Below are 19,023 nucleotides of genomic sequence, written 5' to 3'. Positions count from 1 at the left end.
AGAGAGAGAGAGAGAGAGAGAGAGAGAGAGAGAGAGAGAGAGAGAGAGAACAACAAAAGCTACGGCAGGTAAAAATGCTTTGAACATAGAGTAATCAACATAGGCATAGGAGCTTGGCTTGTTAAAAGATTTAAGTCAGTAGTTCTAAACTTATGAGTCATAGTTTTTACAAATGTTCTTTAAATCATATCCAAAGGATTAAGTAGAATGAGTATATATATCTTCTGTAAGAATATGTGCTACTGTTCAAATATTTGGAAGTATTGTTTTTTGTTTGTTTGTTTTCATTGCTAGGGATTTGAACCCAGAGTCTTGAGCATGCTAGGCAAACACTTTACCACTGAGCTACTCCCCCAGCCCACAAGTAAGAACTTTCAAGTGTTATCAAGTTTCTAGTAGCTTTGTTATTATATATTTTCCAGTCTGTGAATAATAAAAAATAAAAAAGGCAATTATATAGTATTCTGTTATATTTTATATAATCTCATGTTTAAAAATGATTTAGATAGAAGATATAGAAATCTAGAAGGATGAACAACCAAATTGAATAGTAATAATCCCCAGCTGACTGTAATGGAGAGTGATCTTTCTTATTCTCTTTACCTTTTCCCATATTTTCCAAGCTCTTGTGATGATTGCATATGACTTGTACAACTCTCACCTACCAAAAATTTACAGATGTACTGTTTGTATCTATATACTTATATGAATATGTGTGTGTGTCCCCCCAAAAAAATATTTCCAGGAAGCCAATGTGTTTTGTGTCCTGACACTCATGAAATCTTATAAACCAACCTGATTTAGTCAAGAATGCAGAATGAACATTCCGTCTCCCTAGGGTCTGCCAAAGTTTTGAGCTTTGACATTTTTGTGAATTTTCAGTCACTGGGAAACATAAGTGACTTCACTTGAAGCCTTTTAAAAGCTGTGTAACTGCTGGTAATTGGCTTCTGGGAAAAAAGAGAATGCATTAAGGCCCAATTTCTAAATGTTTTACAACAAAATGGCATGTTGTAAAGCTATCCAATGTGACCACCAAAAGCTGCTGGTAGTGGCCAGATGGATGTCTGCACTTGCCATTGACCCTCAGGATTTACCTTCTGATACTGTGATTAGGTCTTTGACTAAAACAGCTGCCTCCACAACATAGAGGTCAGTACCCCCAAGGAGCAGCACTTCTCTTTTTGATGTTTACCGTTCCACAAACTGTGAGCCCCTGCATTTCTAAATATGGATCTCATCACAACCCCACACAAACAAAATAAAAGCAAGTGAAGAAGCCCATGTGTGACTGTTTAAGAGCTTCTCACACCGAGAGCACCACTGTTCTTAGGAACTCGTGTACCAAGGCAGCCACTGTGTCCCCAGTGCCTCTGCTTGGCTGTGGCCTCTAGCAGTGACCACTACATTGCCTTCTCCAGGACTAGGATGGCCACTCCCCAGGCACTTCCCTCTGGGGACGTTTTCCCTGACCTGACCCCATTTTGAAACATGTCCCTGTGTTGTAGAGGTTGTATGCTGTTGAAAGAGAACATATCCTCTCTTTGTTTTGATATAGAAATAACAAACATAGCCCTCACCCAGAGGGCAGAAAGAAAACAAATTTCACCAGCTACATAAAACATTTCTGCTCACGGATTTGGAATGTTCTTGCAGAAAAGGGTGTTTCTTACAAACCTGTTTTGGTGAGCATAATTCATTTGTTAAGACAACACTAAGACTCTTATAATTTATATAATTGTTGATTAAAATTGCAATGAATGTTCTTGAATGAAAAGTGTTATATCTTTAAATGACTTTACATTTTTAAAAATAGAAAATAAAGTATCAATCAAAAAATTTAATCAAGAAGTTATTCAAATATGCTGGATTAAACTTTATAACAATTTTAAGTTATATTTTATGTTAATTATCCAAGAAGATTAGAAAGACAATTATTTGTGTCTTATAATTCACTGGTTCCATTAGACAAATATAATTTTTTGAAGACCTAATGGGAAGAAATTGAAACTCTTTATGGAAAATAAAGCATGTTTTCCTCCTTTGGAGGTAGCAGAGATAGCATATTTTCTTGAGTCTAAGACTTATTTTTTCCTATTTGAATAGGTCTCAAATAAGAATTGGTCTTTTTAGTTTTTCGTGCATCTTATATTTGACTCCAGGTGTCCACATATCTGGTGACCTAGAAGCAGAAATCAGAATTCCAACACCAGTTAATAGGACCGGAGTATACCAAGCTTGGTCACAGGCAAAGAATGGATCGGCACTGTTGGGAGAAAGTCCTGCTCCACACGACAGTGCTGGGCTGTCACACCTGGCACAGGGGCACAGGTGCCACCAAGCTGAGTGCCACAGTGCAGGCTGAGCATGAAAGAGTCCCTGGGCTCGATCCCCAGCACCCAAACCAGAACAACACAGAGTGACTTCTTTCTCCTGCTGTTACACTCTGAACGAGTCCGTGTTTCTACCCCTAGAACACCTGACGTATGTCCTTAACTCCATCAAGAGGATTCTAGAAAATACGTCACTAACTTGAGGGAGAAATCAGAAAAACTGTGAGGATGCTAGTGCTGCCAGATTGTTTTTATCGAAACTTTTTCTTGCATCATTTTCCTGTTTAAAAATATCAAATATCTCCTCTTTGTAAGGCCCTGACATTTTCCTACTGGCTCGATTTCTGCTAGGTCGTTGGCTGCTCACTCTGAACCCTAAGATCTACAGTTTAGGGCTAAGCCATCTAAAGTTATTGAGCACTTAAAACATGGCTAGTGAGATTGAAGATTGGATTTTTAATTGTGTTCAGTTTTAAGCAATTGATGCTTACATTGAAAAGTGGAAGCATTATCATTTTCTATATTGCTGCATATTGAAATGGTTACATTCTTACATATTGGGTTAAATGCAATTTTATTCAAATTCATTTCACCTGTTTCTCTTTAATGTTGTAAGTAGGAATTTTAAAAAATAATGTATGTAATTAGCATTATATTTCTACTAGAAAATGCCAGTTTATATATAATTTAAAAGTCTTGCTTTTCTTGATATTTTACACTTCAAATAAAACATGCCCCCTCCTCCGAGCATCCTATCTAATATAAAAGACTCTTTGGGTTGTGCATGATAGAAATTTAATTCAAAGAAGTTTCAGGGGAAAAAAACCCAAAAAACACAAGAATGTATTAGTGCAGTAAATTAAAGAGAAACAGGGTTTCAGGCTCAGCCGGAGTCTGTCCCTTTCTCCCTCTTGCTCTTTCTTACATCTGGTTTCTTCTCTGTTGGCCTCTTTCTTTTGCTGTCTCTCTCATCTGTGGTCTCTCCTAGTTTCAGCTTGCATAATTCTTATTTTGTTTTGTTTTGGGTACTGGGGATTAAATCCAGGGACACTTAACTACTGAGCTGTGTTCCCAGCCCTTTTTATATTTTATTTAGAGACAGGTCTCACTAAGTTGATCAAGGCCTCCGTAATTTGCTGAAGCTGGCTTTGAACTTGCCATCCTCCTGCCTCAGCTCCTGAGTTACTGAGATTACAGGTGTGTGCCACCACACCCAGTCCGGTTTACATGATTCTTTTTTTTTTTTTTTTTTTTTTTTTTTTTAGGTTCACTGGATTCTTAAAGCAAGCTGATCCCAGCAAAAACAGAGCTTAAAATTTCCAGAAATTTTGGAGCATAAATCTTATTCCAGAAGTATGTCTCCCTGAGATTTGAATTATATGCTCATCTCAGAACCAATCACTGTGGCAAAGGTCAAGCATTTAGTTTACAGGCCAGACACTGGTCACATGCTTCCACTAGTGTTGGTGTAAGAGAGAGATCAACGCCACTCACGTTACATGGGCTGATACCAAGGAAGACCAGTTCCTCAGGGAAAAGCCATGGGACCTGTCACTGCAAGAAAGAGAAATGGTAATGGGTACAGATGTGCAAAGAGCCTGATCACCCACAAGATAAGGGTTTTGTTTTTTACAACTTTTGTTTGGTTGGTTGATTTGGTTTTCTGTGCTGAGCACTGAGCCAGAGCCTTCCCCACTCGGAGCATGGACTCTGCCATTGAGCTAACCCCCAGTCCTTTTATTTTTTGTATTGTTTCTTCTTCAAAGAACATTGTTGAAAACACCACGTATTGCAAGGCCCCTCAGTCATCTTCCCGAGCCTGGCTTTGTCTGTTGAGTTTCTTCACCAGCCCTTACCAGCCCTCCCAGTTTATGCACCACAAATATCATACCACGTGCAGCTGCATAAAGTGGTGCCCTCTCTCTGGCTCCACAACTCCGCAAACTGGAGTCCTCTAACCTAGGACACCTACAGATTTGCAGGTTCTCTGCAACTTCACCTTCTAATATATCAGTTTCACACTAACATGCACCCCTCCATTGCATGACAGTTCTGATACAGATCTTGAGTGGAGTCTTCTTGAGGCGGTACATTTTAAAGTAACAATTTCAGGTGATTTAATGAAGGAACCATGTTTTAGGTTAGGTATGAGGTTTCTCTCCCTGGGTGAAACTATTGGGTTATGAGAGCCTTAATTTAATTAGTGTGTTGATGCACTTGAACGTGTTAACCGCAGGGTAATGTAGGCAGGTAGCTGTGGCTGGAGGAGGTGGGTCCCTGGGAGTGTGCCTTTGGGGTTTATATTTTGTTCCTAGTGAGAAGAGCTCTCTCTCTGCTGCCTGACTTGCGATGTCCTGTGTTGCTTTTCTCCTCCACATTCTTCCATCATGATGTTCTGCCTCATCTTGGGTCCAGAGCAATGAAGTTGGCCATCTGTGAACTGAGACTTCTGAAACTGTGAGTGCCAAATAAACTTTTCCTCCTCTAAAATGGTTCTTGTCAGGTTTTGTGGTCACAGTGGTGAAAAAGCTGACTAAAATAAATTACTGAGTGGTGTTGGCATGATTAGGAGTCAATGAGGTCTGACAGCACCCAGAGGCTAGCAAAGGTAGCAAGCCATTAACCCTTCTAGCCCTGAGAGGCAAAGAGGAGCCATTTTGCAGGAACCTACTGACAGCCCAAGCCGAGGAAGAGGAGAAGACAAAAGGACAGCAGCTGCACGTAGGGAACAGCCACTTTCAAACCCTGGCCCTAATGGGAAGAAGCAGAAGTAGGTACTCCAGATTCTCTCTTCTCCATCCAGTGATGGTGCCCCCATTGGCCAAAGTCAGCCAGCAGGTCAGCAGGTCAGCACAGAGGTCAGCTTCTAGATAAAAGCGTAGGGCTAGAAGGACAGGGAAAGCAATGCACAGTCCAGCTGATTTTGTATTTCCAGCTCTTCTTAAGCTTCTTTCAGAGAGTAGGTAAAAAGTCTCAAATGGATGAATGACTCCCCACAAATCTTCTCTCTTCTGATTCTTTGAATTCATTTTTCTTAATAAGCACAACATATGTAAATTGTAGAACTATTTGTGGTTTAATTTGTAGAATTTTGTAAAGTTTTCAAATATCTAGATTCACAAAGTAAAAGATTTTTTTGGTTTGATCGTGTGTCTCGAATTAGATTTTGAAATTGTCAACACCACACTTAGGAAGAAGCATGTCCTTCCTGGCCCTTGACCTGGGTAGCCAGTGAGTACTCAGAGCACCTATAAGGTGGCTATTCTCATCTCCTTTTAGAAATACGGAGACTGAAAGTCCGAGATATTTGAGAATGATCAGACAATGACTTTGTCTTCCTTTCTCTAAATTCACAGAGACAAAACAATAAGCATATGAATGTTAAAATATTAATGCTAGTTCTTCAATAAGTTAAAAATAAAACCAGTGAAACAGAAGTACTTTTTTTTTTACCACTGAGCTATGCAGATAGCAATTGAAATATTACTACTTTAGTAGTTTTAAAGTGGCTATGATAATATACCTTGGGAAAGAAATAGTGCTAAAACTATGGTATATTTATTTTATTTTAATTGAAAATTTTTTTCCAGAGACATATGCACATTGCTTAATGCTTTCCAGGGATAAGTTCATACAGGTTCAGTATTGCTTGTCTGAAACACTCAGGCCCAGAAGTCTTTCAGATTTCAGATTTCTTGGTATTTTGGAATATTTGCATGTACATAATCTTGGGAACAGGACCCAAATTTAATCTTTATGTTTTGAATACACCTTATATACATAGCTTGAAGATAACTTTATAAAATATATTGACTGTCACCTGAGGTCAGGTGTGGAATTTTCTACTTGTGGCATTGCTTCAGTGCCCAAAATGTTTCCCATTATGGAGCACTTCAAATTTTGAATTTGCATGTTATAGATACTCAACTTGTCACAGAGAAGGAGGAGAGGCAGGAGAGAAGGATGAAGGTGACAGAGAAGAGGCCTGAGGAATTGGGGTTGTTATGGTAAATATAAGGAAATAGGGAAGCTGTATAATGGTTTTCCAGTCTACATGATTTTTTTAACATCTTTGTGTTTTTTTATGTTTTTTTAAATTTGTTTTAATTAGTTACACATGACAGTACAATGACCTTGACATATCATACATTTGAATCAGGTGGGATATAATTTCTCATTTTTCTGAGTATACAGGTTGCAGAATCACATTGGTCATGCAGTCACATATATACACACAATAATAATAATGTCTGTAACATCTTTGGAAGGGTAATTTGAAAGTTCTAAGTGTGAATAACAACAATTACTACATGATTGCCTCATTGAAATAGTGGCAAATTTTTATTAAAAAACAAGGCATTTCGTTGTATTAGACATATTAATCTTACATTATTTTTAACACAATGTAAGATGTATTCTTCATACATGTTATAAAACTTCCGAAACATGTTTTAGTATATTTTTGCAAGAATGTGTTGCTTGGCATGTAGAAGAAATTAACATTTTATTGACTAACCAGGTTTTTTCCCAATACTAATGATAACTTAGAAGTGATGAGCACCACAAAAGGTTTAGATTGTGGTCCCAGAAAGCCCTATCTCACTAAAAGAAACCAGGTTCCTATAGACAAATGGCTGATTTGGGGCCTAGGGCAGGAAATACACAAAATTATCCCAGTTATCTTGTCCCAGAAAGCAAGGATATTACCAAAAAATATTACGGTCATCTCAAAAGGTTACAGCAGCCAGCGGAGAGGGCCTAGAGTGGATTCTGGGAAGACTAGAGCATCATCCAAACAGAGTGTTCATGACACAGGGAGACCGAGAACCTCACCTCAGCAATCAAGCTATCCAGGGAGCACACGTCCACGGTGAATGAACAGGCAAGTCATCAAACAGGAACAGGAAGGAAGGACACAACATGAGAATATGCTCAGTCTCTGTTTTAATCAGGAAATGCAAATGTAAATATTAAGATGACATTTTCTTACCCCTCAGACCTGCAAATCTTTAAAGGTTTCTCGACACAAGTATCGACTATTGGCAATAGTGTGGGAAAATAGGAAATATTCGAAGTTCAAACCAGTAAAACATTTGACTGAGCATGTCAGTCAGGACAAGTAACATTTTAAGTGTCTAGACTCTCTGGTCCAACAGTTCTTTCCTATATGTAGCCTAGAGATTTGGGCACTCTATTAAAGAGCCCTTTGCTCTGGTGTTGACTGACCATATTGTTTTTAATTTGCAAAAAGTAACACAGATTCAATCAATAGGGGGATTTTGCAAGTATATGAAATAGCTCAAATGAATGTCTTGGGAATATCGTCAAGTTATAAATTAAGGAAAAGATACATAGTGTGGTGCTATTTACATTGAAATCCCATAAATATCAAATTCTGGATGAATAGATATGTAATTTCACAGGAAATAGGTCTTCAAAGATACACACCAAACTGATAACACTGCTTACCTCAGGAGAGGAAACCACCTCAGAGGGAATTAGGATGGACTTTGGGTTTCTCTTTATTTTTCATACTACAAATTCTAAGTAAGTATCCTTTGTTTTGTAATCTTCTAGTAACCCTCTTAGGAGCAAAAGGAAGGCCCCCTTTACAAGTGAGGATACAGGGATAAAAATAATGGCTGGTGTGCCCCAAGGTTAAGTAAACAGTTGAGTTGAAAAATGAACTCAGGCTGATCTTAGGGCCTTCATGCAAACTCTCCCCAGATCACAAAGAAAAATGATTTTTTATTGTACTGATGAGAATGTCTCCAGGGAGATATCTGGGTGTAAAAGGGCACTTTAGCAGCCATTAGTATTTGCCATCTGAATGCATATTGAGGAGACTGTGGTAAGCAGGCAGGCCCAGACAGAGTCTGCAGAGTAGCAGCCTCCCGAACACACATTGTTGCAGACTTCTGTGAGAGAGGTCAGAGGGCGAGGGCGGAGGCCAGGCTGAGACCCAGAGCGCCACCAGGTGGAGGAGGGGTTCTGCAGTGGGCCTGGGGTGCCGTGTCAGCTACGAGGGTTTTGAGTGGCACTTTGGGTAACAAGGCGCTCTTTGGTGACCTCAGCAAGAGTCCTGATGAATAGGAAGGGGCAGAAACCCAGGAGGAAGGAGTGTGAGCAAACAAGGTGGACTTGGCAGCCTGGCGGTCCCTCCGGATGGCCAGGTCCATTTGTGGGTGTCTACCCAAAAGAATTGGAAGCAGAGATGCAAGCGGGTCTCTCTCCATTGGAGTCTACAGCAGCACCAATCATAGTCTCCAAAAGATGGGAACAACCCAAAGGTTCACCAATGGAGGGACAGAAACATAAAGTATGGCAAACATACAGTAGCATGCTGTTCGGCCTTGGAAAGAGGGACATGCAGACATGTGTTAGGTCCTTCATGAACCAGTTCCCAAGTCACATGGTCGATCCTAAGTGGACTAAGGCAGACGCAAGAGGACAAGTGTCACCATTCCCTTACACAGGGTCCCTGGGGTCTTCAGATTCACAGAGACAGAAAGTAGGGAAAGAACAAGTGACTCCTTAATGAGCACTAAGTTTTAGTCTAAAGGACGAGAAGGTTCTGGAGATGGGCAGTGCTGGTGATTGCCCAGTGACACCAACATACACTTAGAAATGGTTCACATGACCCATGTTCTATGATATACTTTCTACCACACCTACAAAACCACAGTGTTGACAACTTCCCCAAAAAGTTCAGAAGAAGGGAAAGAAAGTACTATGGTTGTCAGTCAAGGAGAACTTTTGAAGGGGGAGGAACATCAAACATATATACCACTGGGAAGTGGTCATCAGGGAAGCAGAGTTGCACACCTACCCTTCAGGTAAGAGGGGCACACACTCTGACTCACTTACTGAACTAGCACATTAAAATTACGGTTGCCCCCCCTTATCCACAGGGGATGTGTTACAAGACCCCCCAGATGGAGGCATGGGAGTGCATAGTAACACGCCTTACGTGATAAGGTTTTTCCTATTTTGTTCTAAAACATTGTTCTAAAATATACATCTTAACCTCAGCACAGGTTCCCTTTGAAGAAGGGCTTTCTCGCTTCTCTTTGGCATATTTGCACTCGAAACATCACTGTCCTTGCATTTGGGGGCCGTTATTGAGCACAACAAGGGTTACTTGAACCCAAGCACTGGAACACTGTGCCAGTGGGTGTGACAACTGCAGTGACTACCAAGTGACTAATGGAGGGTAGTGCATCCAATGTGGGCATCTGGACAAAGGGACGATTCATACTGTGGCTGGTACAGAGCAGAAGGGCCTGAGATTTCATCATGTCTGTCCAAATGGGATGCAGTGTTAAACTGATGAATTATTTCTCCAGTTTTTACTTAGTATTTCCTGGCTGTGGTTGACTACTTGTAACTGAAACCTCAGAAAGGAAAGCCACGTATAAGGAGGTCCCAGAGCACCCGCAGACATTGAGGACTACACTTCCTGAAGTGGGACTGGGTCTTTGGGGTCAGAAGAGCCTAGTGTTTCATGATACTCACATGCAGTGATATTTAAATTTTATCTCAACACACAGAATCTAAGTCATCTTCATTCCATCAATAACTTTTTCTTCCAATATTTTCCTACAATTACCTCACTAAAGAATTCAAATAAAATTTGATATTGATGACACTTGGGGATTTTGTTTTTTGTTGTTCTTACTTGTATTTTTGTTTTGTTTTGTTTTGTTTTGGGGGTATTATTATGTGGTGGTTTTCTTAGTTTGGTGTATTTCTTTTTACTTCCAATCAATTCACATTAAATTTGAGGTTAGGTGAAATAAAAAATATTCCCATTTCTAATCACCCGCTACTCTGTTGCCCCTTTGGAAATATTATTAAATAAAAAACAAAAAATATGATACTCTGAGAGCCACTAGTTCCTAAAGTCTTGCAGTGTGTGGAGGTTTGCATAATTACTGTCATTCTTGCAATCTCCCCTCCCACTTCCTCATTAAGCAAGGAAGGGTTGGAAGAACTGCCACCAGTTTGCCACCCATGGCTTTTATTATCGGGTAACCTGGGCATGGGAGAAATGTGTACCTATATGTATATTTAGACAGACAGATATCCTTTTATTTGAAGTTGACCACAGCATTTCCTTTGATCAACTGTCTCAGTTCCTTTTCAACCAACCTTTGTCCCTATGGTCCTTTAAATATTTCCATTTACTTCACCAACTTGGAAGAATCCTAACCAGTTAAATGCTCAGCATTGCAAGATCTGCACCTGTTTTTCACTCTTGTGGCTTGAATTATGAGAGATCGTGGATAAGCAACAGTTTCAGTTTTGCAATGCTTTATCTGTATGTAACAGGCAAGTATGCATGAGAAAGGAAGTTAAGACTTATAGGTAAAAACACCACTACCCAAATTCCAGGAAAATGGCCACTTACTGCTCTTGAACTTGGATTCTCTCTTTGTCTCTTTCTCTCTCAGATGCTTACAGTCAGATTATCATTTAGGTTATACTGCAGAGACTTTAAATTAACTACATATAAAAGTAAGTGTATGCCCCATATATTACTTTCACAGTTTTCTTCCACATACAGTTTTTCTTCCTTTTTTTATAATTATCATTAGCCACATAGAAGATGTTTCCTTATGTGAGCCTACTTAATCAAGTATAGATTTTAAGAACTTAACTTTTCTAAAATATGCTTAACAGATAAGTATGTTTATACATTAATTATTTATGCATAGATGCATAGATTATAGCATGTTTCCATGATTCCCAGTGTAAGCTTTGTGAATAATTCACCATTTCCCATAGAATTTATAAAGCATAATGACTCTGGTGTTTCACAACTTCCTCTTTTGGTGCACTAGCCTTCTGCTGAGGAAAAAAAAAAGTAACGTGACTAGAGAAGAGAGCTGGGTAGAGAAACAGATCTCCTTGAGGATCAGGGAGTTCAACTCACCAATGGAGCAGCTTGACGAGCAGCTGTAGATAAGACAAAGAGGTAAGAAGAAAGCGACGTTGTTCATATTTTAGGATTTGGGTTGCTATTTATATGCCAAAAAAGTAAATGCTGAACAGATTATAAAATAGACTGTGTAGACCTGATACTTCACTCAAGCGAGTAGTAAATATTTAAAATAAAAGACTTTAATAAACATATGGTTTCAAGTTCACTCGCAACCTTCTAAAAAGCCAGGAAATTTAAAAAAATTATCATTGCTCTCCAACTTATATTACCTGCAAAGTAAAACGTTCTCTTTCTTGTGTGTGAAGAAACTTTTGGATGAACAAAGAGAACTTTCCTTCCTCCCCTACCATCAGTTTATTCCTACCATTTCTAAATTCTCTCACGTGGATCTCTTGTTCATTTTGAAAAACCATTTAGTTGAGCCTTTTCAGAAAAAAAAATACATTTGTTTTTACCCACTGTGAAAATAGATTGAATTATTTTGAATGAAACATTTCAGTGCTATTTGTTATATCAACATGTGATGACACTTAAACTTAGAGTAATTTGTGATGATAGCATGATTTTAAAGTCTAAATAAGTAAATCTGACTTTCAAAATGGTTTTCCTAATAAGATTAATTGGTAGTTATGCTACTTAAAATTGGAGTAGGAACTAAAACAAAGACCATTTGAAGTGATGGTTAGAGACCAACGTAGGCTGAGGCTGATCTTGTTAGTAAGTCCCCGGATACTCTAGGTCCTGTAGGACCCTTGATCCTTGCTGGTGTGCCGGTCCAGGAAAATAGCAGCTCAGATCAACTCTACTTTATATAATTGTCTTCAAGGTACAGCAATTTTTAAATCTTCCTTTTAAAAGCTGTTGGTTTCTGTATACTTCAGTGAAGACATTACCGATATTTCATTGAATATAGCTTTAAGAAAAATGCAGATTTAAGTGAACAATTTCTGTCCTGTTGTGTGGAAGCAGGGGAGTTCGCCTGAGCACTCTGTCATTGAAACATTTTGAGGTGAACACTATACATTGCATGTATGAGCTTTGCAGAAGTAAATATCCCAAGTAGTGTTTCAGAATGCTCACTTGATTTGGTTTGCTTTTTGAATTCGACTAATCTCATGACTTTCTTGAAGAAAGTTCTTATCCCTTCAATAAATGGATTTATCTTTTATAAAATTCTGTAAAAATTGTGAAATATGTAATAGAACCAATAGAACCACCATCCTGTTGGTTTATTACATTACCTGGTACCCACTTTTGTAAAAAATCTATTTTCATGTAATATGCTATAAAAATAGTTGGTGTCTATTGCAGGGAAAAGGAAAGCAGGTTGGTAGTATTATAAATTCAGGAAATGAATTAAGGACACAACTTTGACATTTTTGGCTAGATCAGAATTTTAAAATTAAGGTGATCTTTTGAGAAATCCATTAAAATTGTGCATCTTTGTCTTTAGGTGCCACATTACTAATTAAACACTAATTCCATTAGAACTTATGTTAATTTAATACCAATTTAACACTATCTCTTTTTTTCAAAAAATTGTGGTTTTGAATGGACACAATTTTGCGTATGTGATATTTTGACATGGTGGACTATTGAGCGTTACGGGGAAGTGACAGTGAGTGCATGTCGTAGCTCTCTCTGGGGGATAAGCAGCCCTGAGAAAATGGAGCCGAAGGAAATAGCAAATGAAGGCCAGAGCAGCCCGAGAAAATGCTGTCCTGCTGGAAGGACAGATTTGTGGTAATTCTTGTTAATTGTAAAGGTCTGAATGAGCAGCCCAGTTTCAGCTTGTTGAAAATAAGTTTAGAATTTGTTCTTTCCTTGTGAAAATTCTATTTTCTAGAAGAAAAAACAGAGTGCTCCTCTGGCCGAGCTTCCAGGACACACAGGGGTGACTGAGGGGAACTTCTTGTTGCGATTAGCATTGCATTTTTTTCTCACATGCTGTTATTTTTAAAAAGCAGTTAGAACCTGCCACGGAATCCAAAAATTTTAAGTGAAATTAGACACATTGTAAATAATTCATTGCTCAAAAACTAATTTTGACTTTTGAACTACAGAGACGTATTTTACTACGATTCATTAGAGTATATTCATGTGACAATTATTCAGGACAGATATTTTCCTTGAGTCTTATAAAACTTGGAATCAGATAGCTGCTCAATGGCATGGTGAAGCCGGGGGTCTGACCTAATGAAACATGGCTGATCTAGCGACCTTCGGGCCATCTCGCAGGTGGTCTGTGTGACTGGAGAAAGCCAAGTGGCCTTAACTCTCCCCGTTAATGGGTGTGTCCTCCTGCTTCCCAGAAGGACCTCCCAGTCTCCCTCTATAAGAATCTGACCAGCTTACAGAGAGCGCTCTCCCACCCTGACACATAGGAAAATATATTATTTTCCAAACAATGATTTCACTTAGGAACAACCATGCCATTTGTTTTTGACTTAAATGACAAGACTTCCAAAAGAACATTGAAACATTTATTTTTTACTTAGTTGTTTTGTTTTTTCTTCTTTCCATCATTTTCCATTTTGCACCAATAAAGAGAAGGAAGTCAGTTGTCTTGAAAGAAAATTTATGGTTTGCATACGAGCTAAGAATGTTCTGATTGCAAAGCCAAAACTCCTCTAAATCTAGATAATGTACATCTTTTAGCCTTTTAGAAACAAATTTGTGTCTTCTATCTCTATAGAACTTCCATTTATTTTTAATGATTGTGACTTCCAAATAAGTGTCACACTTAACATTTTCACATCTACTATACTAGAAATATGTACTAATAAATAGGAAAATTACCGTGTTCACAAAATAACTGCTGTAAGAGCAAATGTGGCCTGTTATGATAGAGTGTGCATCTCACTTCATATACGAAGCAATTTGTGCAAATATGAAAGATAAAGGAAGCCTTTTTGTATTTCTGAACATTTCTACTTAAAAAAAATAAATGAAATGCAGTCTTATCCATCTGCACTGTAAAAAAATTTAAACATTTAAAAACACTGCTAATTTTTTAATCTTTAAAATACAAAGTATTTGTAGAGAATTGTTATATTTCCATCACTTTCCTGACAGCATTAATTTTTTGTAGTATTTTTTATGAACTAAAATTTGGCACTTAGATTTAATGTTTTCAAGATTATTTCCAGTTTTATTTTTTTGCCATTGTATATGTATGCCAAAAATATTACATTTTATTTAATAATATTTTATTTAACATTTGTTATTTTTTACATCATTGAGATAAATACCAGATTTGAGTTTTTAAATCAAAATTCAAGGAGAAATGAATTAAAATCATTAGCTGACACTGGAACCATGGAAAACAGATCATAAATCAAGTGAGCCTAAAGGTGTTGCTCCATGTACACCTCTGTATTATTTTGCTTTAAACATATCTTATTATAAGCCTTTAGGTATTTTTTTAATAGTAGTAGTTACCACATTCTCAACGTTATTGTCACCTTGGAAACAAATATGTAGTAATATGATTTTAAAAAACATCACCACAGTTTGTCCTGATTCTGGAAAATATAAATAAAATTAGTAGAATTTTTAAAATATACCTTCATTCATTTTATTTTCACTTGGCACAAGAAAAGAACTTAAGCAGTTGTGTTGTGTCTATTCTTTGTCATGGTGAATAGATCTGACTTAGAGGAGTCACAGAAGTCCTCGCCATGAAATTAAGTTGTTTTCTGAGCAAATAAAATCCTATGTGTGTGGTGGCAGGTTTTTTTAAAAATGCTCACCAGAAACTCTTATTAATTATTCAAAATATTTTTATTTCAGAATAATTTCAAGCTTAAAACGTTTCTAGGAAAAAAATTATAATGAATACCTTTCTGTCCTTGATTAGATTTGTTTGATCTCATTATTTTCCCACATTTGATTTCTAATTTGCTCTTACTCTTTTTTTTTTTATCCATTTCTATGATTTTTTTCCCTGAACCACCAAGTGCATGTTATGCATAGTATGGCCTTTAATTCTGTGCATTCCTCAGAGTAGAGATTTTCTTATGTCCAAGTGGCACGTAAGTGGCTACTTCATAAATTTGCAACAATGCATTACTTTTATCTAATATTTGTCCATTTTCGAGTTTTGTTGCTTATCTAATAATATTCTTAATAGCAATTTCTCCCCAGTAGATAATCTTGTCTAGAATCAGCTATCACTTTAAGTTGCCATCTCTCTTTTAAAAAAATTAATAGACAAATAAAATTGCATGTATTTCCTGTGTATATCATATTGTTTTGAGACACATATATTGTGGAATTTGAGCTAATTAACATATGCTTTACACCATCTACTTGCGTTTTGCGATGACAACACTGAAAATCTTTCTTAGCATTTTTCAAGAATTCCATACATTGTTATTAACCATAGTGATGATGTGGTACCATAGATCTCTTGAACGTCACATCCCTTTATGCTCTTTTAATGTGGGACATTTTTATATCTTGTCTTTGTCTCTTATGAAATTGAAGATTTTAAAGAACACCAATAATTTTTAATTTACTTTTTAAACTTAAATTTATTTTTAATGGTACATAAAATAGAAAACTTGTACACATGTATGGGCTACCCTGAGATGTTTCAATACATATATAGGTTATATACATAGGAAAATGTTCAAATCAGGGTGAATGCATTTATTTCTTCAAATATTTATCATTTCTTTATGGTGCCAACATCCTATCTTGCTGCTCTTGAAATATACAGTGCAGTACTGTTACCTGTGGTACTTTTCCACTTAATAGCATGTTTCTCATTTTGTGTTTGTCTGATTCCTCATGATTTGATTGCAATTCTGCATTTCCAATAGAGCACTGCACAGGTGACGTGGCCTCCCATGCTGACACCCATGAAGGCCCATGGTACTCGCCTGTCCCACCTGGTGACATGGCCTCTCAGGGTGACACCTATAGAGGTACCTGGTGCTCACCTGTCCCACCTGGTGAGGGGACTCTCATGCTGAAACCTTGGAGGCCCATGGTGCCCACTGGTCCCAACCTGGCCAGAGGGCTCTTTGCTGCCTGAAGGCTCCATTGAACTCTGTGATGCAGTGACGACTCCTCACCAACTCCTGGGGATTTAGTATCCACAGTCACAGACCTTCCCATCTGGGGCAGTCTTTTCTATAAAAATTACAAAATCATGATTATTCAACTTCTCACTCGTCAGGTTAACATCCATCTTTTCCATTCGGCTGTAAATACAAGAACTTCTTCTCTGATGTTTATTCAATGATATGGATTTTGCATTTCCCTGTGTTTCTTGTGTGAACTGCTGAACTCCCAGATTTTCAACAGTTCTCTACTGCCTTAATTATGTGATATCGCGCTGTCCACAGTTAACCACAGGAGCTCTGATGTTCTGTCTGTGTCCTGGTGATGTCCCCATCCTAGGAGTGAGCCACCTTCTCTACCTGCCCCCACCCTGGAAGCCTTCACCATCATTTCTGTATTAGGGAGTGGCCATAGGTACCCAAGTCAGGTGGTATTTAAATCAGCTTCTTCACTGCTCTGACTAAAATACCTCACAAGAACTATTTTAAAGGAGGAAAAGTTTATTTGGGGGGCTCACAGTTTCAGAGGTCTCAGTCCACGAACAGTAGGCTCCATTCCTCAGGGCAGAACATCACGGTGGAAGAGAGTGGTAAAGGCAAGCAGCTCACATGACAATCAGGCAGAAGAGAGAGAGACTCCACTCACCAGACACAATATATATATACCCCAAAGCCATGCCCCCAATGTCCACCTCCTCCAGTCACATCCCCGCTGCCTCCAGTCACCACCTGGTTAATCCCATCAGGATATTAATTCACTAATTGGGTTAAGGCTCTCACAACCCAATCATTTGTCCTCTGAACCCTCTTGCACTGTCCCACACATGAGCTTTTGGGGGACACCTCCCACCCAAACCCGAACAGGCAGTTAAGTGTATTCCCTGCCACTGGCCGCAGAAATACATTAATGCACACGCACACCAGTAACATGAGCACACAATCTGCATGCCAACGTTCATGCAGGCACACATGTGAGTATTCATCTACATGCAGACGTGGCTACCACCCACGTGTACTCTGGGTACCCAGTGCTCACTGGTGTTTCCTCTTCAACCCGTCCTCGCAGTGTTGCTGCCTCCCCCACTCCGGGGTGCAGTCCCTGGATGCCAACAACCCTGCTGTGTTTACACACCTGTCAGTTCTATGGCATGTCTAGAATTATTATAGAATTGCTTCCCTTAAATCACTGCAACAAGCAGATCTTCTGTAGCAGTGTTTAGGGTTTGTGCCCACTTCTTCCCTGGCACACACACCTTCCAGAAATGCTTTATTTATAAATTTCCTGGATTCTTCCTTCCCTCTTTTCCTCCCTCCCTCCCTCCCTCTTTCTTATTTTCCACTCAAGGTGACCACAGTATTAATCTCAAATACAATTAAGTTTGGTCCAGTTCATTTCCAGCTTCAGGGCTTTTTTTTTTTTTTTCCTTACGGTTTTTATTGGTTTTCTTTTATTTTTTGAGTAGATTATTTTATTTATTTATTTATTTTTAGAGACAGGGTCTCGCTGAGTTGCTTAACGTCTCATTTTTGCTGAGGCTGGCTTTGAACTCACCATCCTCCTGCCTCAGCTTCTCTAAATTTATTTTAAATATTTCTTTTCTAAGTCATGGAGTCAAAGGGCTACTCACCCTAGTCATTTTTATTATGCCCCATGTGTCCTAATTCAAATGTTATTGACAGAATTCACAAATACTTACTTGAGTTATCGATCAAAAAATTTTTTTTGTATTTCAATTCTAATCAATCTACCTCTAGCCTGAAGTCTAAACATTTGATATTTAGATGTTTGATATCAAAGAATATTACTCTTTGATATTCTAAAAAGTGACAACTTCAGAAAATGAAGTAGTTATTTATAGTCACACTGATGCTTGGTAAACCCTATGGATTCCAGAAGCTTTTTCTTTTTCTTTTTTTAGTTAAATGTACAGACAGCATCCTATTTACAGAAAAACAATTATGTAAGGAAATAAGAAGAAACTATGAATTTTTGCAATAGATAAGCACTGAAAAAAATTCTCTACCTTTTGTATATGATTATAGAATATCCCTGCCTCCAACAGTTCCCATATTCTACTCCAGTAAACGGGCTATGATATTTGTGGTGGGAAGAGAAAGTGGGTCAGTCTCAAAAGATTTATTTCCAGGTGGTACACCTTCTGACTGTGGGTCTGAATAAGTCACTTTTCTATGGCCAAGTGTCTCTCACCCCACAACTTGACTAATAAAAAGTCAAAGGGCCTTAACTTTCCGCCACTTCTGGACTTGTAGACAACCTCTGCTCACAGGCATCTCAAATTCCACACACCCCAAACAAAACCTCCTTTCCCACCTGTCCTGGTGCTATGCGATTTTCTCTCCTCAGTGAAGAGCATCACCTCACCCCAGCTGCTCAGGTGGTGTCCTCTGACTTTCCCTCTTCCGTACTCCACCTACCAGCAAAATCGTTGTATATCTAAGATACCTGCCAAAGCTGAGCAGACTCTCCCCTTGTGCATCTGAGACATGGCATAGGATGCTGTGGTCTCTGTTGGTCTGTGTGTGTGGTGCTGGGATGGCACCCGGGGCTCCTGCATGCCAGGAGGCATTCCATCACCCAGCTGCATGCCCAGCCCTCCTCTCTTTCCTCGTTCAGCCTCCTAGGAAGCTCTTTCTCTTCCTTGCAATCTTGCCATAA

The sequence above is a fragment of the Urocitellus parryii genome, chromosome 2 (genome assembly GCF_045843805.1).
Source record: "Urocitellus parryii isolate mUroPar1 chromosome 2, mUroPar1.hap1, whole genome shotgun sequence".
In the NCBI taxonomy this organism is placed as follows: domain Eukaryota; kingdom Metazoa; phylum Chordata; class Mammalia; order Rodentia; family Sciuridae; genus Urocitellus; species Urocitellus parryii.
This window is presented reverse-complemented; position numbering follows the sequence as displayed.